We start from the raw sequence: 25,100 nt of genomic DNA, 5'->3' as shown, positions 1-25,100 counted from the left end.
CCCGGACGAGCCGACTCGCAGGCTCCGGGGACCCCCGACCCGCGGGCACCCGCTCCCCGCGCGCGCCGTGACCTTGGCCCAGCCGCCAGCCGCTCCCCCGCACCCCTCCCGCCCCGGCCTCAGTGTTGGCCTCCTGCGAAATGGGGCTGCGGAGCCCCGAGCGGCCCCCGAGCACCGGCCGCTGAGCCCCGCGCCTCCGCTGCGGACTCCGGCCCCCCCACCGCCCCCCCGGCCGCAGTCGCATTCCTCTCCCCTTCCCGCGGGACGGAGAGCGGGTTTGTCCCCGCGGCAGGACTTACAAGGCGAGGAAGCGGGAGGGAAGAGGGAAGGGGTGGGGTGGGCGTGGGGGCTCCAGCGGAAAAGTTGATGGGAAAGTTCGCCAGCAGCTGGTGCCCGCGGGTTCCCAGCGCGCGTCCCCGAGGAGGCGGCCCCGCGCCCCGCGCCCCGCCCCGCGCCCCCATCCCCCCATCCCCCCCATCCCCCCCATCCCGCCCCCCGCCCCCCGGGACCCGCAGCTGCGTTATCCCGGCCGCGGCTCCCTCCCCTCCCGGGCCCGCGGGGCGCGCTCGGCTGTCGCGGGGCGGAGGACAGCGCGGGGGCTCGGCCGGAGGACCCCGGCTCCATCCGCGCCCCGGGACCCGCGCCCGCCCGGGCTCCCGCTGCGCCCCGGCGCCCGGCGGGGAGGCGCCTTCGGGCCCCGGCCGGAGCCTCCGAGGTCAACCCCTCGCTCGCCCGGGGCGCCCCAAGCCCCGCCGCCGCCCGGCAGCCGCCCTCCTGGGAGCCCGCCTATGTCCGGCGAACCTCCGCGGTGCTCGCCCCCCTCCCGGGGGCGGCCGCCCCTGGAGACGTGGGTGGGGGCCCCCAGGTGAGGCCCCCGCTGTCCCCAGCTGGCTGTAACCTGAGCCGGCCGGGCGCCTTGCAGGTTCCCCGGGGACTCCCCGCGGCTAGGCTAGCGTGCGACATGCACACACACGCGCACACACGCGCGCACACCACTAGCTCTTCCCACGTGCACCTGTGGGCCTGCCCATTTCCCGGGAAGGAAAGGAGGGTGCAGACGGGGTGGGTGCCCTAGGGCCCAGGGCTAACCCCCGGCTCTGCAGGGCTAACTCCAGTCGCCTCCTTGCAGGGAAGGGAAGGGGCCTTCCGGAGCCACGAAGCCCCCTGAGCACCGCTTGCACTTCCACCCTCCTGCGTGCGCCCTCCTGATCACTCTCCTGCGGGGTGTCCTGGGAGGTCAGCAGTGGGAATCTTCCTAAATGGCTGTTGGGTGGATGTAAAAGGGGGACACTCTTGGGTTTGGCAGGACTTGGAAGCAAGGAACACCCCCCCGCCCCCAGGGCATTCCAGGTCCCCAAAGATGTGGAGGACTGCGTCCGCTTGGCTGCAGGAGTCGCCTGAAGCGGGCCATCTCTGCCTTTTTAAACTTTGGCTCTCAAGAAGCTGCGGGTGCCTGGGTGCTGGGGCAAGCTGAACGGGGAGCTGGGAGTCTTGAATCCCTTGGGGCCCCAGCTTGGGCTGGAGAGTCCCCTGGCGCCCTCCACTCGGAGCCTTCCTTCCGCCGTCTCTGACGCACAGCAGCTGAGCCTGGCGGCTGGGGACTGCCTGCTGGGGGGGGGGGGGTCGCTGTCCCCCTTGGCAGCTCTGAGCCCTTTGGAAGCGTGTCGGGAATTGTGTCCCGCCTCCTCCTTCTCCCCCCAGCGCCCTGGACTGGCAGCTCAAGGCGCTCCCTCCGGGGATTTGGCTAGCGAGGTAGTCACCAGATGGCCGAGTGTAGCAGGAGCTGTGTAGGGAGACGTGGGTTTTTTATTTGTGTTGGTCTTCCACTGTTTGCATGTAAACATGGAGTGCACAATGAGCTCCGGGAGGGCCAGGCTGGCTGCAAACTAGGGCCGGTGTGTGTGTTGGGGGGTGTGGGTACTAGGACTCATTTATGGCCTTATCTTTCCCAAGGTCCCAGGGTAGCTCCATCCCATCGTTTCACCCCCAGACCTTTTAAACGGCCTTGCCTAGCGTTGGTCTCCGGTGTGTTGGGTGAGTCTTTCACTTCCTCCAGGCCAGTTCAAGGGATTTGGAGATGGCACCTGCCGGGGTTGCCCATGCAAGTCAGTAAATGCCAAATCTTTCCAATAGTGGGGTGTGTGGAGCCACCACTAGGGGGTGATGGTGTCTGCCGAAGCCCTCGGGCCTCGCTCCGGGTTGTGGACTGAGTAGTTGGTGGTTGGAAGATGTCCCTGGCATTAAAGGGGGTGAACAAACTAATAAAAGATAGGATTCCCGTTTTCCTCTGAGTCTGGTTGGCGGACCTCGGGGTTATTTTGCACACGTTGCCTGCCATCCCCATTCACCGAAGCCACCTACATCCCTGGCCCTGTCTCCCCGCTTCTGCCTCTCTTGTTTGAGTGATTGGCTCTATTATTGATGATGCCTCTCCCGTCATGTTCCAGCCTGCTTCATGTAGATGGAAGTTTACCTCAGAGCTGAAACTCCCCCCCGCCCCCCCTCAAGTCTCAGTGTCTGGGGCTCTGATTATAAGCCCGTGGCATTGACAAAGTGAATTTCCCTGAATGTGATCAAGGGAGAGCAGATAGTTATTGCATCTTTAATGAGATGCTAAGAGGTTTACTCCTGCCTTTTAGTATTAATGCACATAAAATACATGAAGTGGCATTCCAGTTATTCCCATTTTACAGATTAGGAGACATTTTTGGAGCAGTCAGATGCCTAGTCCACGGTCACCCTGTGGGCTGAATGGCAGACCAGCACTGGAATCTCCTTTTTACCAGGTATTTACATTTTTGGTAGTTGTGTATCGGCTAACGTGCGTTGGCAGAGATATGGTCACATTTACGTAGGGCGTGGTGCAGGGTTCTGGACGGAAACACGCCAGTCTTCAGCATGACGAGGACATTCCTTAAAGGAAATTCAGCTACCCCAGGAGGCTAAAGTATGAGAGTTGGAAAGTAAGGCATGACCCTTTGATGACCCTGCCAGTTCAAAGTTCCGTGACTCATGGGATGTCAGAGGGCATTCTCTGTGATGATGCCAGTGAATGATGGAGATTACGCATTCTGTGACACCAGAGAGGGAACACATCTCTGTAGATTCGGAGGAGGCTGGGGAAACTTCCAGAAAGGAAAAAAAAAAAAAAATTGAGTGATACCTTAGGAGGATAGGATGGAGGGAGGAGAGGTTGCAAGCTCCAGTGCAGCTTGGGAATTTAGTGTTGGTTAGGATCTGGAAATCTCAGCTGTGGCCCACTGTGACCTTGAACAAGTCATTTATCTCCAGAGCTTCAGTTCTTTGTGCTGTAATATGAGTGGGTAGAGAAGCCCTAAAATAATCCTTCGGTGTAGAGATTCTATGAACTTGAAGTGCCCCGATGCACTGTTACTCTGACTAGCTCCTCGTGCTTCTCCCTGTCTCCTTTCTTTTGCTGGTAACACGGGGTGTTGGGAAGGACTGATTGAAAAGACAGAATTTGAACAGGAGCAGCTGCCGGTACAGGGCTTCAGAGGTGAACCTGCACATCACTCAGTCCTCATTTGCCCCCAGGCAGCCCTGGAGTCTGCTTGTGGATTTAGCTTTCATGCCCACAGGTAGGGAAATGGCATCCTTCTTCCTGCACTTGACAGTGGCCGGGCTGGACTGTTTACCACCAGCCTTGCTTCCGCGAAAAGGGGGGAGAAAGAGGTAAAATTGAGTAAGTGCTCATTGTCAACATTTCTTTCTCAGTTGCCTTGTCATAGACATCGCAGGGCTGGGGAAAGTGCTGTCTCTTTGGGGAAGCCCACCCAGTAGGATGTCAAAATGCACCTGCGTGAACAGATCTGTCTGCGTCTTGAAGTTCTTCCCCAAAAGGATGCCTTTCGCAGGAAACCGATTGGCCTGGCCTGCAAAGACTCCTTGAAATACAAACATAAATGGAGACCAAAGGAGAAAAGCCTCCTGAAGGAATGAAGGATTGCTAGGCAGGAAGGATTGCCAGGGCGGGGAGCCTAAGAGGGAGAGTTCACAAAGGGAGGAGGAGCTGCCTTCAAATGTCAACGGGGAATGAGGAATGTGCTTTTTACTGTCGGGTTCAAAAGGTGCAAATGCTGTGTGTGTGTGTGTGAGGGGGTGGACTTGAGCCCCCAGGGGAGGAGGGTTCCCGGGGAGCTGTGGGGAGCTCAGCAGCCTGACCCCTCGCAGACTGAGCCTTGGAGGAAGCCTTCAAGCAGAGACTGCACGGCTCTCTGGCAGGCATTTGGAGACAGCACCCAAGGCCTGGGAGACAGCGAGGCTGCCGTCTGCCCTTCTTGGTTTCTGGTTTGATTCTGAAGGTTGATATCAGTTATTAACAGGGAGGAGGAAAAAAAAAAGATACAAATAGTAGTAATCGGGGTCTTCGGTAGGGGTTTCTGACCACAGAATATTCATTAAAACCAATTCCAGCGTTCTTTTCTGTGTCGGCCAGAGAAAGAGAGAGAGATTGTGGGGTGGATAAGAGGGTGGATTCGATATCCTCACACGAAGCTAGTTCTAAGACTATACGTGTTATTTTCTCAATTGGGCACCAGGTCTCTTACCACTAAGCAGGTATTGAGTGTCCTTAGGCCTGGGGGTCCTGTCCTTCTGTGATGGCCCAGGCTTCTGGGATTTTGTAAATAAAGGTCCCAGGCGGTGTTGGGGGCGGTTAGCGTTCAGGGGTCTCTGATCAGAGTCTTCTTTCCCTTCCCACTCACTTCCCTCTCCCATCCCCAGCCTTTTGCCAGCTCAAACCTGAGGAAGTATGTTTAACAATCAGGGCAGAGAGAGCCGTATTGTCTGCCCTCGGAAAGTCCTAAGGTGCTGAGACACGGCAGTGGGGCAGGGAGGGAGAGGTGGGTTCGTTTCGGCCGGGTCACAGGGGCTCAAGTTCGGTCGAGGCCAGCCAGATTTGCTGTTTCTGGGGGTCAGTGACACCAGCTGAGATAGCACAGCTCTGCAGGCTTTGGTGTGACCCAGAGCTCGATCGTTTTCCTGAACCGGGCCCTCGGGCTGCAGGAGCAGTTCTATAATTTTAATTTACAGCAAGTTCGGCAGGTCTGAAATGGCCTCTGGCAAGCAGAAATCTCCTGCTTCTCGCCTCCTTGCCTTGCTGGGAATTAGGCCTCGGCTGCCACAGGACGGCGTGGATGCGTGTGCTTCGGGGAGCGACAGGGACTTCTTGGGGTGAAGTCCTGGAAACTTCTCTCACGACCGTTAGTGCCGGCGGGCTCGCAGCACCCCAGAGTCTGAGAGCGCGCGGTCTTTTGTAGGTGACCTGGGGGCCCAGACCAGGGAAGGAACCTTCCTGAGGACTCGCAGGGTCAGCCTTGAACCCTGGGAACCCAGTGGCCCTGGGTCCCACGCTGGGCTTCTTTGCATTATGCTGGCCCTTGAGCATGTGGCTCTGGGTCTACACACGTCCCAGTGTCTGAAACTGGGTTGGACACATCCTCCAATGCACCACTCTCCCCTCTCCCTGCAACAAAAGCAACCCCCCCCAAAAAAACCCAAAAACAAAAATCTTGGGGGGAAAACCATCCCTAGGGAAACTGCATTTGTTCTCCCGCCCAAGTACCCAGCTGGTTGGCTCCAGTGTCTCCGGAGAGCCGGAGCTGATAGGTTTGTTCTGGAGGAGGAGGAAGCCTCCTTGCTTTTTACTCTCGCTCCTTGGGGGTGAGCAGAGGAAGCCTCTCCTTCCCAGGAAGGCAAAGGAAGTCGGATTTAACCTTGAGGTGCAGCAGCAGCACGGGGAGGCTTCCTTTCCAGAGCTCCCGCTTTCCCAAGTTCTCTCACTGACCAGCTAGTGGCAACAGAAGATTAACTATAGCGGGAGAGAGAGAGAGAGAGAGAGCTGGCTTCCCTCCTTTCCAACAGAGCCGCAGCCTCTCTGCCCTGGAGGACGCGGGCGGCCGGGCTTGGCGGGGTGTGCTGGAAGGGGGTTGGGTGGCGATGACGCAGGGAGACCCTGGCAGGTGCCCTGCCGGCCCCGCCGTACGGTGTCTACACTGAGGGTCTGCACCCGAAGGGGGGCTGCTAGCCCAGCGCCGTCGTTCCAAGCCCCCGGCAGCCTCCGACCTCCGCACTCCTCGACGACACGTTGGCCATGGACTCGGGCCTCCCTGCCTCCACGCCGATCCCACCTCACCTGCCCTCCGTGTCCCTGCAGACAGAGTGATTTCATGAACAGCCCCCATCTGACGGCGTGGCTGTTCTCACCTAACGCACTTCCCTGGTTCCCCACGGTTTAGTGTGAAGTTCAGGCTTCTTATGGTCCAAGGTCCAAGGTCAGTCTCTGCCCAGAGAACCCTCTGACGAAGGAGCCTCCCTTCTTGTTTGGTAACTTTTCCCCATCGCCCCCTTGGAAGATCCCTTCTTACCTTTCAAGACTCAATTTATTATTATTATTTTTAAAGATTTTGCTTATTTATTAGAGAGAGAGAGAAAGAATGAGCAGGGGGAGAGGGAGAAGCAGACACCCCGATGAGCAGGAGCCCAACCGGGGACTCGATCCCAGGAGCCCAACCGGGGACTCAATCCCAGGACCCCGGGGTCTTGACCTGAGCCGAAAGCAAAACGCTTAGCTGACTGAGCCACCCAGGGGCCCCTCAAGACTGAATTTAAAAGTCACCCTATGGTCGCAGCCTTTCCCGGCCTCACCCTGGAGTTGCATCCTGGGGCCTTGGCGCCTGCTAAGAATATAAAAGGGGACTGTGCACATGGCGAATCCCTTAACTGAGCACCTACAACGTGCTGGGCACTGTCCCGGGGCCTTTGGGTGCAACAGAGAGCAGAAGACCTCGATCCTTGTATTCAGAGAGCTCACAGTAGGAAGGAGTGCGTGCGTGGTGGGCGCGTGGGTGGGTGGTGAGCAGCGGGTGATAACAATGCACATGATAAATAAGAAAATTAGGTAGTAAGTGAGGATGTGATGAATTCCATGAACAAAAGAAAATTAAATAAAACGGAGATTGTGGAGATGAGGCGATGGGTTTTCATACTACATGGAGCGGAGCGAGAGGAGCTTGTGGAGAATGTAGGAGTAGAGCCAAGGCTTGAAGGTAGTGAAGGAGGGAGCCGAGCAGGTACCTGGGAGAAGAGCGTGCCAGGCCGGGAAGTGCCCTGCAGCACCCCTGGGGTGTCCAAGGCCTAGCGAGAAGGCCAGGAAGGCGAGTGGGCGGTCACATGGGGCCACAGAAACCACTGTCGGCCAAGTCACTTGAGCCAAGAGGAGAGCCTGGCAGGATTTTAAGCAGAAAGGGCCTCAATATCTGACTTAGGCTTCCAAAGACCTACTTCAGCCTCTGTGCTGTAGGAGCAAAGGTGGAAGCGGGCAGGTCCGTAGGAGTCTGGGCAAGGGGTGGTGGCGGCTCGCCCTACAGTGGGAGTCCATCCTGGGCAAACGGGAGACGGGTGGGAACTCCCCTCAGCAGCCGCAACAGCTGGAACACCACCTCTTCCGTAGGGTCTTCCCCCCTCTGGGGCCCCTTTGCCGGTCCCTCTACCTTCTCCTGTGTCCCTGTTGTTCCCGGGGGTGTTGATAGGTTGATAGGATGAGTGATGACGTTAGTCTGATTGGAGACAAGCGTGCCGGGTTTAGGGAAGAACTTCTCTTGAGACTCCTGGAAGGCAGATAAGGGGTTGGAACCTTGCATCGTGGCAAATAGAGAGGCCCTGGATATGTTGGGGAAGATGATACACCGTGGTTTCGGGATCACCAAATGTAGTCATTATAGGATGTTACCTTTTTTTTTAGAGTTGTTTTTAAAGGTTTTATTTATTTATTCATGAGAGACACAGAGAGAGGCAGAGACACAGGCAGAGGGAGAAGCAGGCTCCATACAGGGAGCCCCCGATGCAGGACTTGATCCCGGGATCCCGGGGTCATGCCCTGAGCTGAAGGCAGATAAATGCTCAACCGCTAAGCTCCCCAGGCGCCCCTAGGATGCTGTGTGAAGACAACCCTTCTATATAAAGACGGGGAAATCAAGGTCATATAGCAAGGCAGTGATGAAGCAAGAACCAGGTCCCAGCCCACCGACTTCTGGTCCCAGGTGTCTCCCTCTCCCCACCTTGGGGAGGGGCAGCTGGGCCACTAGGGGTGGGGAGACCTGGTGTTCCAGACGCTGTCATTCCGGCATAGGGGCTGTGAGAACGCTCAGTGAACACTCACGGCCCTGGGTGTTGTGCTGGCACCTCTCTGGCCTCATCCTCTGCGCGGTGCTGAAAGGCCAGCGTCGTCCCGGGTTTCAGGTGGCGCTGAGGCTCAGAGCAGCAGGCACATGCCCAAGACCGCCAGCTGTCGTCCGGCTGGGCTGGGTCCACGCCCAGGTCTGCCTGGTTCTAAACCCTGTGCCCGGGGATCCCTAGGTGGCTCAGCGGTTTGGCGCCTGCCTTTGGCCCAGGGTGTCCCGGGATCGAGTCCTACATCGGGCTCCCGGCAGGGAGCCTGCTTCTCTCTCCTCCTGTGTCTCTGCCTCTTTCTCTCTCTCTCTGTGTCTATCATAAAAATAAATAAATAAATAAATAAATAAATAAATAAATAAATAAATAAATCTTTAAAAAAATAAATAAAGAAACCCTGTGCCCACGCCCCCTGCCCTCCCCGCCCCCAACCATGCCGCCCAGGACTGGTGCTCCTGAGTTTTCATCTCTGTGACAACTCCTCTTACTTTTTCTCTCTTCCTGGTCTCATTACCACGAAGTTGCAGACATGTCTATGTGGGATCTTCAGGTGTGACAGCCTCTCACACCCAAGGGACTGAGCACCTCATTTCCGTGCTGCCGGGAGCTGACTCAGCATCTCCCCGGGCCCTCGGGCTCCGTGCCCGCCTGCCAGCAGAGCACCAGGCCTTGTCTCATCTTCTCTCCGTGCCACTCATGATCCCCGGGCTCCTCGACAAGCAAATGCCTGCACTTCTCTGCCTTCCAGACTCTCGTCCTTCCCTCCTCCCTCCCCTCCCCTTCCTCCCTCCTCCTCTTGTCCCAGTGCTTATGCTGGGGGTAGCGTCATACTGGGTGGGGGGCCTCATATCAGGTCCTTTCAGGCATGTGGGCAAGCTTCTCTTTCTAGAAATTGCCAGGGCATCCGTTGTCAGACACACAGCCCCTCCTGGCCGGGGGCACTCCCTTGCACGCCTCCGGGCCACCCCCGTTAGTTCTTAGTTCTGTCTGCCTAACGCGTCTTGGTAGGGTCATGCAGTTGTTGTGTTCCCATCGTGAGAGTGGCGTTTACGTGACCTTATCTCTACATATGGGATATACATAATCATAAACAATCTTTAGAAATACTCTAATGCCGTACAAAAATCCCAATAGTGTGTACTTTTCCTAGAATACTAGAGCTGGGCAAAGTAGAAAGCCGCTGACATCCAGCCCCACTCCCTCACGTACCTGTAAGAGAAGTACACTTTCCCGGGCCCCGGAGCTAATCGGCAGTGGAATCCGGGCCGCAGCCCGGCTCCTCTGACCGCCAGGCAGTGTGTGGGGCCGAACGTGCACCAGCTCTAAAGCCCAAGAAGCCCCAGCATCAAATCCCAGAGGCATTACATCTTGGGCATTGCACCTCTCTGAGCCTGTTGGCTCATCGGTAAAGTGAAAACGAGAAAATAATCGCTAATCTGGGTTGCAGTGGCCATCACTTTTGGAGAGCCCTCCATCCCGTAGATTTTCGTCAGGGCCCTGCATCGTGCTCAGTCTAGGCCTTACAGAGAATGGGGTGTGCAAAGCACCTAGCACGGCGTCTGGCACAGCTCGTGCTCTATGTCTCGTAGCCACCTGCAGTCCTTTTTTGGAAGGAGGTGGAGGTATGAATAAATAATGCCTGCAAGCTCCTTCCCCCTGCTCGCTCCTTCACTCCGGCAGGCTGAGCTCACACCTCCCTCCTCCCTCCCGGCTCCCTCCAGCAAGGCCAGAAAAGGATAAAATTGACCATTGATCTCTGCTCCTTCTCCAGCAGCAGGGGGCAGCGGGGGATCCCAGGGTCGTCTGAGGACAGCGTGGACAGAGAGGCTCTTAGACCTCAGGCTGGGGCAGGTGGGTGCTGGAGGAGGCGATCGGGGCGACTTCTCTCCCTTCTGGTGGTGGCGGCCTGACAAAGCCTTGCTCTTAAGCACCCGGGAAAGTCACGAGTGGCTCTGCAAGCAGCCGAGAAGGGAAGGAACATTTCCATTAGCAGAATCAGCAGTAAAGAGATTTCCAGTCACAGTAATAGCTGCATTTGGGGGAATCATTTCGGTGGTGACTGTGGGCGGAGGACGGAAGGGGGCGGGTGGCAGCGAGAGTCACAGAGACGTCTGGTCTCCTTGCACCGAGCCGAGAGGCAGCGCCCGGAGAGCGCCGGGTGCCAGACGCAGAGTGACTGGGAGTTGGGCTGGTGGTTGTGCGAATGTTCTGGACCTTCCGCTTGCCTCGGGATGGACGGGGCTGCACCCTCGAGAGCCCCCACGGGAGGCTGCACACTCACCCTACACCACCTTTGCTCTGATTCCTTGGCTTGCTTTTTTCCAAGATTCCAGAGCCAGCAGCAACGTCCTAGGCTCTTGGGATTTGCAGAAGGGAAAGCTCCCAGATTATTTAGCCCGGCTGTCTCCAAAGTTGACTACTCCTCAGAATGACGTCGGACCCCAGTCTGGCTCTTAGACTCAGGGAGGCACCCGGGGGGCGGGGGGGGCTGGGAATCTACACCTTAACAAGCGTGCCAACTCCTTGGTCTGTGCCTCCAGGACCTGCCTCGTGGCCCCTGGATGCCTCTTCAGCCTCGTCCCCTGACATTCCACATGGCGCTTGATGCTCTAGGCTCAGGGACAGCCTGCAGATTTCTGAGGGCAGCAGGACCCCCCCCCCCCCCGCCCTTGCACCTGACCCTGGAATGGAAATGCTAGTCTGTCTGCCTAGAAAGGCTTTCCAGTCTCTGATTCATGGGGCCAACTCCTAGCCTTAACGCCGCTGTTTAACGTCCTCTGAGTAATCTTCTCTCTCTCCTCCAAGGCTCAGAGATTTTTCTCCCCCTAAATGCTCCTACCCTCCCTGTTAGGGTTGCCGTGCTTTGTGGATAAAAATAGATGCACAGAAAATAAAATACAGGATGCCCAGTTAAACTTGAATTTCAGACTCTCGCTTAGTAGAATTATGTCCCCTGCAGTATTGGGGACATAGTTGGACTTAAAAGGACTCTCTGATGATCAGAAATTCGAATTTAACTAGGCATCCTGTATTTTGTCTGGCAAGCCCCAGGGACCTTGTGTTGCTCTGTCTCCTGTCCAGGATCCCACTGCTAGTATGTGACTCCCCAAACCTGCTCTTCCCACCTCTCCCCCATCAGACGTCGATCCTGCCAATTACTCAGAGGGAAGAGTCATCCTTGAAATTTCCTTTCTCTTGCCCCTTGTTCTTTCTGCAAGCCAACCCTGTTGGTTTTACTTCTAAAATGACTCTCAATATGATTCACTTAAGCTTCCAACTGCCGTGGCCGCCACCAGGCCACCATCCTTGCTCACGTGGGCTGGTACATGAGTCCCCTGTCTTCTGGCTGCCTCTGTGTCCCCGTCCTTGCTCCGTACTACACGGTATTCAGTGCGTGGGCCAAATCCATCTCGCCGCCCACTTCTGTGCAACCCGTGAGCCTATTGATTGACTGATTGATTTACGTAAATAGGTGAAAAGAATCCAAAGGAAAATGACCTTTTATGATACGTGATGATTACATGAAGTCCAAACCTCCATATCCATACATAAAGATCTGATATTACGCAGCCACACTCACATATGGGCGTATGTGCATCATCTGTGGTGCTTTTGCTTTACAGCAGCAGAGTTGAGAAGTAGCAGCAGTGAGTATCTGGCCCACAGGGCTTAAAATATTTACTCACTACCCCTTTACAGAAAACGTTTGCCAGCCTTGCAATATTCAGTAGCCAGAGTGATCTTTCTAAAAAAAAGCAAATTAGATCTTGTCACTCTCTGCTATTCAAAGCCATTAATTGTGTGTCATTTCTCTTTTTAAAAAATCTTAATTCCTGTTCAGAGTCTTAATTCCTTTAGGATTCAGAAAAATCCTAAAAAGTTTGCCACCTTCTCTGAATTCATCTTCCATCTTCTCCTTTGCTCACAAACCTGAAATATCACCTCCTCCGAGAGGTCTTCCCTGACCAAAGTGGGACCTTGGTACACACTCCCTTCATATCTTTCTATTCCATTTATTTTCAAAAACTCTTATCTCAGGGCTCTTTGGGAATGTGTCTTGTTCATATTTTTGCCCCTCGAGGCATGGAGTGCAGGACACGGCATCTGGTAGGTGCTGAGTGGACATTTTCTGAGCAGACGCCGGAACATGGACAACTGTGGGAGTGCTAGTTTGTGAGCACCACCTGAGTGGGTGCCTGCCTCTTTGTTTTTTTTTTTTTTTAATTTGTTATTTATTTATTCATGACAGTCACAGAGAGAGGCAGAGACACAGGCAGAGGGAGAAGCAGGCTCCCCGCGGGGAACCTGATGTGGGACTCGATCTCGGGACCTGGGTCATGTCTTGGGACAGAGGCAGATGCTCAACCACTGAGCCACCCAGGTGCCCTCATTGGGGTTTTCTGTGGCTTTTTTTGTGAGATCGTTTTGAGGACTCCAAGAAATAAAGTTTGTAGGGCATGTAGAGCAGTGCCTGCCACTCAGCAAATGCTACCTGGGTGTTTGTTAAACAGAAATAAAAGGGCCTGCCCCTTAGCCCCTGGGACCTGCCCCTTCTCTGCTATCTTTGCAGTTGGAGGGATTTGGGGCAACTGAGAGGAGGTCTTTGAGTAAAGGGTTCATGGATCCCAGGGGGCAGCACGATCTGGGGGCCAGGGCTGTGGCCCAGGGGCTCTGGGGTTCCGGGGTGTCCACAGTTTCCCCCTTTCCATATTTTGGGCTCCCCCCATTTCTAGTGTGATGAGATTAAACCCTGTGATCCCGGAGGTTCTTCTGAGCCCCTTCAGCTCCGCTGGAGCCCAGGAGGGAGACAAGGGCTCCCTCCTGGAGTTTCTGAGGCTGGAAACCTTGCAGCAGGATAAAACCTGCCTCCCTGCCTTCTTCCTCTCTGCATCCTTCCCGGGGCCTCTGAAGATCAAACCCTTGGCTCTGAATCCAGGTGCAACTCAAATTCTCCGTCCTGGTCTCACACTAATTTGTTAGGGAACCTTCTTCAATTACTTTCCTGCTCGTCTCCCCCGGGGAGGGAGACCAGAGAAGCTGACCCCCCAAGTCACCAATTACTGGTCTACCAATAGCGCGACTGCCCGTGCCTCCCTCCCTCCCCCTCTCTCTCTCCTTTATTCTCCTGGCCTCCCTGAAGCACCTCTCCTTGCTGCAGACTCCCGGGGGGAAGGCACCCCCCTTTCCCCTGGCTCCCCATCCCAGCTGGGAAACAGCCCTCCCTTCCCCTAAGAGGGACAGCAAAGGAGAAAGGGCAGAGCTGCCAACCTTGGAAAACCAGACTGGTTTTGCTCATCTGCTAAATCCCAAGCCTTGCTGGATTGGGCAGCAAATGTCTTGCTTCTAGTCCTGAGTCTGCCCCTTGGCTCGCTAGATGTCCTCAAATAAATGACCTTTGCCCTTCGGGCCTCAGATAAGATTAAGGAGTATCATCCGAGCCAGCTCTCCTTCAGGAACCTAGGAAAGCTTGGGCTGCAAGACCGAGAACCCTTCCCGTCTTGTCCACGGCGGGGATCCCAGGTCCTGGAGCAAGCCCATTGCTCAGTAGGCCCTCAGGAGGTACCTGCCGAATGAAGTTAATAAATGGGGAAATAGGTGGGATTGAACACTGCTAATCAGCAACTTCATCGCTGCATTAGAGGCCTTTAGCATCTTATCAACTGGGATTTGCAGGAGAGATGAATTCTATTTGCATTTTCTAGACAAAGGCGGTCCACCTGAAACCCCTGGTTCCCGTCTAGCTCCCCTTGCCTGGGGCTAAGCCCCCCAGTCATCATTCAGTGTGCCCACTCCCTGGGGGCACAGAAATGCAAGAGGTTCACAGTTGACGGGGATGATACCATTTGCACTTTTTGATTTAGAGGCAAAACTAACCCTCCTTTTCATGGGTATTTGTAGTGTCTCCATGTTACCGATGAAGACATGGCCACTCAGAGAGATCAAGTCAATTGTGCAAGGTCACGTAATAAATGGGATTAGCTGCTTTTATTTTTCAAAAGGAGTCTTTGTATCGCTTCACAAATGGAACACCAGAATAACTTGCTATAAATAGAAGATAGCCTGTAAAAGTAGGTATGTAACTATTAAAGAAAATACATACAGATATATATATATAAATAGCTACGCATGTACTCAAATAGATAAGTGTACATATGTATGTATTTACATGCCACCTAAATTCATCTCTCATACTATACTTTGGGAACACGTTGATCCAGCCCACCACTGAGAGAAAGATACTCACTGAAAATTTAAATTAAAAAAAAAAAAGAAGAAAATTTAAATTTTGCCCCCTTAATTGTCAGATTTAATACATACATATTTAAAAAATACCTTTTCTGACTCATAGCTTCATAGCTACCACTACCCATTTTTTTTAAGAGAGGGAGAGAGAATGGGGCTCCTGGGGGGCTCAGCGGTTGAGCGTCTGCCTTCAACTCAGGGCATGACCCCGGGGTCCTGGGATCGAGTCCCGCATCAGGCTCCATGCAGCAAGCCTGCTTCTCCCTCTGCCTGTGTCTCTGCCTCTCTCTCGGTGTCTCTCAAGAATAAATAAATAAAATCTCCAAAAAGAGAGAGAGGGAGGGAGAGAGAGAGGAGGGGCAGGGGCAGAGAGAGAGGGTGAATCCTAAGCTGCTCCACACCCAGCTCGGAGCCTGACACAAGGCTCGATCCACAATCTGACCTGAGATCATGACCTGAGCCAGAATCAGGAGTCCGATGCCTAACCGCCTGAGCCACCCAGACGCCCTACCACTACCCATCACTACAAGGTCCAGCTTGAAGATACCTTTGCTTCTTCCAAGGTGACCCTCGGGGCATCGTCCCCAAGAACACTTCTCCCCATGCCCCTGGTGCATTCCCTGCAGTTCTTGTTTTCACGGGAATCTTGGGGTTGGCTAATGGCCTGCCCCCTGCCCCTCTTGCTAGTCTTTCACCTTGGTTTTTCAAGTCAGGGGAATATGAGCCATTTGGGGTTTGGGCTAAAGAGATGGTCCGCTTTCGTTTGTCTGGAACGCTGGGAAACTCCATTTACGTGAATAAAAGGTTGCACGACGTTAAAAAATGTCCTGTGAGCACAGTGCTGTGTGTCGATCACAGCGGCATCCTCCACGCCCCGCGTACCCTGTATTAGGAAGGAGATGGTTAATGTTCCTGCCATAATATTTTATGGCCGTATTGTGATTGGAGGAAGCTCACTGACCACCTTATATTCAACATGAGGCCGACTTTGCAGAGCTGCTCCCTGCGTGCTCAGGCCCCAGACCCTGCCTCCAGATTCACTCTGGCCCTCAGGCAGGGGGTCCTCTTCCTTACTGACCCCTGCTTGAAAAAAAAATGTTTGTAAGTCAAACATATGTGTACGTAAAAATGTGTGTATATTATATATGTTTGCATGTAACATGTATATCCATGTACATGTCACATACGTTATACGTATATACAGATCTATAGGAGGGAGGAAAATAGGATAATAACTCTTCTGTCCCGAGAACTAAAAGAAGAAACTGGACCCAGCAAGGGAGGAGCCAGAAAGGGAAGGATTACCCCAGTGATTTGGGGGGGAGTGGGGGTATTTGACACGACTGATATAGCAATTCTTCTTTTTTACCTTAAACTATTTTTCTCGCTGAAATGGGGGAGGCTGACTGTTCAGGGAAGGGTGACCTGGGTTTAGGGTGAGTCGTTTACTTCAGACACCCTCGTCTGTGAAGCTCTGTGGATCGGCAGTTGGTCACTTAGCAGAAAGTCTATTAAAGCAGGGAATCATAAAAGAATAATAATGTACCTTAAACATTTTATTTTAACTCAAAGTACGTGAATGTGTATACGTTTGCCAATTATTTGATGTAGGCTCCGGAACTCTTCTTTGGGTCTGGGTCAGCTGATTGAAGTCCCATGCCATCTTTCTTGCATCAACCACGCTCGTAATGCACCAAATATGGTCTCCAATGGTGGTTTCATTAAAGGGGACTGAGAGCTTACGGAAGCTTGCCAAGTAATTCTCCTAGAGTTTTATGATTCCTTTCTAAATTTTTATAGTTGTCACACCTGACCTAGCTCAATGGCAATATTTAAGTGACTTTCTTTATTTTTATAGTAAAAGCAACTTAGTCCTCCTAGAAACCACTTCCCTTTGATGCTTATAAATTTTTTAATTTGCATAATATTTCATTAAATTTTCAAATGACAAAAAACATAACAGGCATCCGTAGGTTAGGGAAGCAGATCGGTCCTCTGTAAAAAATGCTTCTGAACCCACAGCGAGCTAGCGGAGCTGGAGAGGACGTCCCTTGCTGGTGGGAGCCTTCAGGGCTCGTGAGCCTCAGGATGTTTCACGGGGAGAATAGAGAGCACCGTAACCCGTTGGCCACCGCAGGGAAGGCCAGCTAAAGGCTTTTGAAATGCACACATGTGTCGGGTTGACAGAGACATTAAGTCACAGACTTTTATTTTTTATTTATTTTTATTTTTTTTAAGTCACGTACTTTTAGAGGCTAAACCCTTAGATAGCATTCTCCCCCCAACACTGACTTATAGGAGAGGAAAAGAACCCAATTTTATACAGATTGTGGCCGTCATTACGGAAAAGATTATGGAAGTTCCTCGGAAAATTTAAAAGAGAATTACTGTATCATGCAGCAGTCCCACTCTGGGTATATGTCCAGAGGAGATACGAATGGGGCCTCGAGCAGGTACGTGTATGTTCAGGTTCACCGAAGCATCGTTCACTATGACCAGGGTAAGGACGCAGAGCTGCGTCCATCAACGGAGGAACGGCAAGAGGAGATATACACCTTAAATGTACACAATATGACAGGTCAACTCTAGTTTAATAAGGCTGGAAAAAATAATGAAGAAAATAAAGTGAGCTCAGGTCATGATCTCCAGGTCCCGGGATCGAGTCCCTCGTGGGGCTCTCGGCTCAGTGGGGAGTCTGCTTCTTCCTCTCCCTCTCTCTCCCTCTGTGCTCTCTCTATCAAATAAAATATTTTCTTAAAGAAGGATTATTCACAAGAGACAGAGAGGCAGAGAGGCAGAGACACAGGCAGAGGGAGAAGCAGCTCCCTGCGGGGAGCCAGATGCGGGACTTGATCCCAGAACCCCAGGGTCATGACCTGAGCTGAAGGCAGACGCTCAGCCACTGAGCCCCCCCAGATGTCCTCTCAAAATCTTAAAAAGAAAATGAACAGGGGACACTGAATCCCAGAGACAAATCCCAAGTCATTGGACTCTTGGGAGTTCATGGCTCCTCCTGAGACTCCATAGCATTTGTCCCTAATGTCCTTTTCCTTTTAGGTGGCCTTTTAAAAATTGATTTGTAATTGGCATGCAATATCATATTCGTTTTAGGTGTGCAACGTAGTGATTCAGTATTTTCGTACATCATGAAATGCTTACCTCAACCGATCCAGTTACCATCTGTTGATGTACAAAGCACAATATTATTAACTGTATTCCCCGTGTTCCACATCCCGTTCCTGTGGCTGACGCCCAACGCGTTTCCCTTTTTGCAGATGAGGAAACTGGTTTCGGTGGTGAACTGACCTAGTCCGGGGCTCAGACAAGCTAAGGCTGCGGCTCTGTTGGCAGGTCACGTTGACTTCCTGAACTCAATACTGTTCCAAGTATTTCTTTGCCCAGTATTCTTTAAAATTTTTTTTAGAAAGATTTCATTTATTTGAGAGAGAGAGGAAGAGAGAGAGAGAGAGTGTGTGTGTGTGTGTGTGTGTGTGTGTGTAGAGGGAGAAGGATAAGCAGACTCCATGCTGAGCTCAGAGCCCAATTTGGGGCTCAATCCCACAACCCTGAGATCATGACCTGAGCTGAAATCAAGAGTCAGATGCTTAACCAATTGAGCCACCCAGACACCCCTCATTGCCTGATTTTTTAAAAATATAAATAAACCTTATCAAAGATTTTTTTTCCCCACCTGTAGCCACATGACACCCCATCTTCCCATCACCTTGGAAGGAGTTAAAGCAAGCCCTCGCTGCTGGCACCACACGGCCCCTCCATGCACACCCATGGCTGTGCAGTGGCTCCCAAGTCTGTCCATCCACATTCCAGCTCTCCAGGCCACCCAAGCTTCAGGCTCTCAGGCCCCCGGGGCCTGTCCAGACCAGCCTCTGACGGCACAGCGGGTGCCCGAGGCCCAGCGAAGGCCAGTACCTTGCCTAAGGTCAACAGGCTGGGGCTGTGACTGCGTGCAGATCCCAGCCTTCCCTGCCCCGTGTTCTTTTTGCCTCCGTTGGGTGGCCTGCACAAGTCTGGGTGTCCCAGCAAGCCTTCTTGCTGGGAGGATTGGGCAGGTAATAACAGGGCAGCGTGTGTGAGCGGGCTGCCAAGAGTTCCCGTGCTTTATGAGGTGCAGAGTATAATTCAAAACCCATTTTGGGGATGTCTCGCTCCATAAAATCTCCAGCAGGAATGGCTGGGAATTTGTTTTGACTTCCCCAGCACATGTTTTTTAAATACCTCTTCTCTCCATCTCATTTTCCTCTTTTCTTTGCTCCCCCCCCCTTTTATTTTCTTTCTACCCAATTATCATTGGATGATAAGCCCCCAGTGGCTTATGAGGAGACACCATGGGGATGGCGCTGGGGGAGGATCCTCCTGCAAGTAGAGGTTAATAGGCTGGTAGGCAGTCGTGGAAAAGTTCACCTTTCTTGGATGGTTCTTCCTCTGCAAAGGCATTGGCTCGGGGAATGACTTCAGGGATCTGCATGCCCCCTTCTAGTGAGACTTCCATACCCCTTTCTTATTTAGGGCAAAATAAGGCCCTCAGACATGTTACAGTGCACTAGCGGCCACTCCTTCCTGGTCTCCTCTATGCCTGTTGTATCCTCTCTCTCCCTCCTGATAGCCTGCTCCACTTTCCTCCTTTGAGTAGCTATGCCCCCCGAAGGCTCATTCCCAAAGGTCATTTCTCCCTTGCTCACTGGAATGCTCGCTGACCCGCCCCCCCGTTTACGGCATTAATAGCAAACTCCTTGGCATGTGAGGCCTGCACCTAAAGACAGAACCCACTGAACTCCAGTATTACCTCCTCTCTTACTACTCCTCTGCTGACACTTCAGCTCCAGGAAAGTAAGCTCTACTTTTGCATTTCTATGACTTCACCCAAGCCCTATCCAACTGTCATGACGTCCTTGGTGACCTCCGTTTCTGCTGGTGCAACTCTATCCTGTATAAGCTACTTTCCTCTTTGGAAACTTCCATTCTTACTTCGTCTTCCTCTTTCTTTCCTCCCCTAATTCAGATGTGGATACCTTTATTCAGAAAACTTAATGCGTGTCCCTTATAGACCACCTCCTTTATATTAAATATACGTGTTCACGTCTTACCTCATGTTCCACCTGCAGAGTCTCATACAGGGGCCACTGGCCACACAGGGCTGTTGAGCACTTAAGTGTGACGATGACCGAGGGACTGAATTTTTTAAGTTGTACTTAGTTTTAATTAATTCAAATAAAGCTGCACGTGGCTGATGGCGACTGTATTGAACAGCAGGGATATACAACACGTCCACCAGTGCAGAAAACTCTGTTGGCACTGCTTGTGAGGCCCTTGACGGGGACGAGTGGAGTCCTGTCTCTTCTGTGCCCTATTCCTAGTATGGGGCCTGTGTCAGTAAATATTAAGAGAACTGGCCTTCAGGCCGGACTGTCCAACCATTAACCTCAGAGAACTCCAGTTTTAAGAAGGAAAGTCACAGCAACTTACTTTAAAACACTCCAGGGTTTGCTAATAGAACTGTTGCTTCGTGAGCTTCCATTCGCAGAGTCTGGCGCCTCTGGTCTGGGGTGTCCCAGCGGACTCCGTTACTGACGCCCACTGGTAGGAGCTGCAGGTCTCTGATAGGTCATTTCTGCGCCATGCCCTCCCTGGCCACCTGCCCGTCCTCTCTCCCTGCCCAGGTGAGGTCCAGCCCGCGGCAGGGCCACAGGAGGGGGAGCCCGGGCCTTCTCATTCCCTGTGCACAGGTGTGCGCAGAGCCGCCCAGCATGCACATGCAGCTCCCGGGGTCATTTCTTGGAGGATTTATGAGTGTTTTGTTGAGAGAGAACTTCTGAAGCCTCTCCAGTGATGGACGGGACGAGAGGGCAACACGGGGCAGGACTCCCTTCCCCCTCCCCCATCCTTGTCTTCCTCCTTCTCTTCTTCTCCTGTCTCCTCTTTGTTCCCACTTTATCTCTTTACCCCTTTTCTCTGTCCTCCCTGTCTCTTCTGGGTCTTTCTCTTTTTTTTTTTTTTTTTTTCTCTTTACTCCTGATGCCTTTTTTCTTCTTTCTACCTGGCTGTGTCTGTCTTTCTCACTCTCCCTCTGTCGGCTCCCATGGCCTTGGGTACCCCTTACGGTCCTCGAGCACTGTCTGCCCCCTCTGACCAGGGAAGCCAGCCCAAGCCTCTTGTGACAATCACGGCCTCATGGACTGCTCCGGGCTCACTGACTCTGGTCAGAGCCAGACAGACCCTGGGATCACAACCGGAGCAGAGTGCATATGCTCAACCACTAACTAACCCACCCAGGGCCCCTCGTGAGTGACATTGGAGGCCTCAATGAGCACTTGATTTGCTTTTTTTTTCCTTTTTTTTGTTAAGGAAGGGGAAGGGCACTGAGAGAGGGAGAGAGAGAACCTTAAGCAGGCTCCATGCCCAGTGTAAGGCCCAACATGAGACTCCATCTCACAGCCCTGAAATCATGACCTGAGCTGAAGTCAAGAGTCGAATGCTTGACCGACTGAGCCACCCCAGGTGCCGCTTGGTTCACCTTGTATACATTTTTCCATGACCTTAATTTTCAGCATGGATATTTGAGAGAAGTTGGTAAAAGGATCCAGGTGACTTATTCCCATTTTGCTAAATAGTCAAAGTTCTTTTTTGGTGACTCCGGTGGGCTCCCTTTTCTCAAACCTCCTCTGCTGCTCTTGCACTATTCATCATCAGCTCTGCTTTAAAGCTTTTTTTCCCCTCAGGGTATTAGAAACATCTGCTGGAGAGTTTCAGAAGAAAAGTTGGAAAAATGATAAACCTTCTTAAGAGATCATCCCTTCTAAAATCTCAACCTTTGGCTATAACAGACCATAAGTGGCATGAGTCATGTTATTTTATCCCCAAAATATCACGTACCTTTTTTTTTTTTTTAAGATTTTATTTATTTATTCATGAGAGACACACAGAGAGAGAGAGACAGAGACCCAGGCAGAGCGAGAAGCAGGCTCCACGCAGGGAGCCCGATGTGGGACTCGATCCCAGGACCCCGGGATCACATCCTGAGCTGAAGGCAGATGCTCAACCGTTGAGCCACCTGGGCATCTCTCATGTACCTTTTTGAATTTGACCTTAAAGGAAGATGCTCAGACAGCTTGCAAAAGTTTAGTAGTACATCAAAATAGCAATTTGTCTTGAGTCAAGAGGATTTCTTCTTTCAAACAAAGAACAAGACAAAGCTAGAGAAGTAGGAGAGGAAGAGGACAGGAAAGAGGACAGGCTGGTGACTTTTGTGCCTTTTTTTTTTTGCAGGGTAGACTTAAATTTGCTTCTCGAGCTTGATTGGAAGTAATTCTTGTTATCCTTGGATTTCTCCCTTTGTTTTCCTCCCTTCCAATATTTAAACAACAGCCAGAGCTTATAATTTCCTCTAATGTGTGTCTTTTGAATCTTTCCCTTTCTTTCCATCTCTGCCCTGGTACGAATTACTCTCATCGCTGACCTGTCATTCAGTAGGACTCGTCACTGGTCCCTCAGATTCATTCTTGGTCTCACTCACTCCCCAGCCCATCCGAACCCGTCCTCACATGCTGCCAGAATGACTTTATCAGCTTGTATGTCAAATCATCCCTCTTCTTTGCTTAAATTCAAAATGACTTTCCATTGTTGTTATAGTGAAATGCAAGGTCCCTAAGCAAGGCCTACAAGATATTAAACCTTAAATATCAGAATATTTGGAAAGCTTTTAAAAATGCTAGGACCTGGATTCCACTGTAGGCCAATTACATGAGTATAACCGGGAATTAGACAATTTGGCAGTTTCTTGCAAAACTAACCGTGCTCTTACTGTAAGATCCACCAACCACACTCCTCGGGGTTTTACTCAAGTGAGTTGAAAACTTATTTCCATGTAGAATCCTGCACCTGAATGTTTTCAGCAGCTTAATTTAAAACTGCCAGAACCTTGGAAGCAACCAAGATGTCCATGAATAGATGAATGGATAAACTGTGATACATCCAGACAATGGAATATTATTCAGTGATAAAAAGAAATGAGCTATCAAGCCACAAAAAGACATGGAGGAGCCTTAAAGTCCTATTTCTAAGTGAGCGAAGCCAATCTGAAAAGGCCACATACCATGTGATTCCAAATAGAGACATTCTGGTAAAGATAAAACTATGGAGACAAGAAAAAAGGTGAGTTGTCAAGGGCCTGGTGGAGGGAGGAGCAGACAAACAGGTGTAGCACGGGGGAGTTTACAGCAGAGAAACTAAACTACCGTGTCATGTAGCAAGGACAGACGGGGTTAGGATGCACCTGTCCAAACTCCTAGAATGCAGGCCACCAAGAGTGAGCTGTGGATTGTAACTAATAACGATGTATGTATGCTGGCCCATCAGTTTTAACAGATATGCGACCCCGGTACGAGCTGTAAATAATAAGGGGGACCTGTGTGTGCGTGTGTGATTGTGTAGAGTTGTACATGGGAACTCCGTACTTTCCCATCAGTAATTCTGCAAACCTAAAAACTACTCTTAAAAAAATAGTGAGAAAGAAAAGTCCGTTTATTAAAAAAGAAAGAGAAAGAAAAGGTCCTGGACCCTACTGTAGGCCAATTAAATCAGAACCACCAACCCCCCCAAAAAAACAAAACAAAACAAAACAAAACAAAAACAAAAAACAAAACCTCCAAGCATTACTGTTCTGTTTTGTAAACTTTCCAGGTGACTTAGGGGTTTTAACATATATGTGGTGCCCGGAGAGGCCCCGTCCACCTCCACCTTTACCCAGGCCGTATTTTTCTGTTGCTTGCCAGAGGGCTCCTGGAAGCCTGCCCTGACCATCCCAACTCCCAGCTGTACCTCAATAGCTATCTGTCCGTGTTGATGGTCTGTTGGCTCTCCTAGACCACATCCTCTTGGAGGACAGCAGTTCAACGGTGCTTCTCAAAGCTCTGGCTTCACAATTAGCGCTCAATAAATATTGACTGAGGCGGGGGGACCAGATGAATGAATGGGACATGCAATTTACTAGGTTCTTCCCTCTTGACCCCATGTTGGTAAGTCAGAGGGGACCGTGAAAGCTGGGTAAGACAAAGCCTCTGCATACCTCCCTGTCCGCGTCGTGGGAGCTACGGAACACACAGAGAAATCATTTTCTTTCTTTTCTTTTTTTTTTTTTTTAAAGATTTTATTTATTTATTCACGAGACACAGAGAGAGGGAGAAGCAGGCTCCATGCAGGGAGCCCGATGTGGAACTCGATCCCAGGACCCTGGGATCACACCCTAAGCCAAAGGCAGATGCTCAACCACTGAGCCACCCAGGCATCCAGAGAAATCATTTTCTTCATGACCCATGAGCATTCCTTTCCGTTCCTTTTGCTCTCTGGTTGGGAGGGCGGGATGGAGGGAGGGCTAAGTCCTAAATTTTAGTTAGGCAATGGATGGGTTAAATTTGTCTCTGTCATTTCCATTTTTTTTTTCTTTCTGTGCAATAAAGTTAGTGATCGCTTGGCCAAACTGCAGTATAATGCAATTAGGCTCATATGTTCCCATCTCCATCAGGTGCCTTGGGACTGTAGTTAGTGAACGAGCTGAAAGAAGAAAAACCAAAAGCCCTCCCTGCCACCCGCCCCAGTGCCAGGCTCCTTTGCTGCTGCTTTCATATAGGAAATTAAATTGCCTTTAGATTGTGAGCAAAGGGAAGAGTGATGGAGAAACAGGATATTCACAGGTGCTTTCTGAAGCAGGGAAAATTGCAAAAAAAGAAATGTCTTTAATCCTTGCTGGGGTGGGAGGGACAGGCACACACATATTGGTGCAGCATAGTAAGGAAGGAGTTGAGGATTTATCTCGTTTTTGTTTGGCTTGAATCCAGCTCCTGGCACAATATCTATCCTTGTTTCTCTGCACTTTCAAATAAATGATTTTGTGGCCGAGTGTGGACTGGCCGATGTCAGATTTATGGTGAAGGACCGCAAGGGCCGGAGTTCAGTGGGAGGATTTAGGAACGGAGGGAGGTGACTCTATTTTTTTGTCCCCATGAGACTTAGGAAAAGAAGCCAGGGATTAAGGGCCCAGTGGACGTGGAGCTGCCAATGGCCACCTGCTGGGGCAGCCTCAGGCCATGGTTGCAGAGCTCTGGTTTCTAACCTGGGGCCCGCTCCCAGCTCTCGGAGTGCCCCAGGCAGGCCGCCCAGGTATTCTTGAGCTCTACTGGGGGCGTTGCAAGCAACAGAAACCAACTCTGTTTCCGTAAGCAGAGGGACCTCAGGGAAGGATGTGAAGTGGCCCAGACAAGGAGGCAGGGCTGAAGAAGCAGGCAGAGCAAGTGCAGCCCTGGGGACCCGAGCATCCCCACTCGGGTGCAGGGGCTCCAAGAGGTCTTGTCTGCCCTTTGCCTCCTCGCTTCAGCAACCCTTGGCTCAGCCTGGCCTCGTGCGTACCCCGCATCTGGGAAGAAGACGACGCCCAGGTTGACAACCCCTCCAGGCACGTGGTTGGTGGGGGAGCTGTCTTTGGAAGGTCGATCTGGGGGCTGATACCGGAGTGGTTGCTCAGGAGCAAAAGAAACCCATGTCTCCACCAGGGGCCTCGCTGCTCTCGTCTGTAAGAGGATGTTATGTTCCAGATCCTCATTTAGCGGAGGAGGTTCTCCGTCATGTGGATTCTTGGGCAGCCTGCTGTAAAAACC

The 25,100-nt window shown here is 51.9% G+C and overlaps 1 protein-coding gene across 4 annotated transcripts in view; it reads left to right on the top strand.

The window, feature by feature from the left end:
* Positions 1 to 25,100, top strand: part of ASTN2 (astrotactin 2) — an 853,772-nt gene that overhangs the window by 713 nt on the left and 827,959 nt on the right. The gene's annotated exons all lie outside the window — the stretch shown is intronic.

The sequence above is a fragment of the Canis lupus genome, chromosome 11, assembly GCF_003254725.2.
Source record: "Canis lupus dingo isolate Sandy chromosome 11, ASM325472v2, whole genome shotgun sequence".
Lineage (NCBI taxonomy): Eukaryota > Metazoa > Chordata > Mammalia > Carnivora > Canidae > Canis > Canis lupus.
This window is presented reverse-complemented; position numbering and strand designations above follow the sequence as displayed.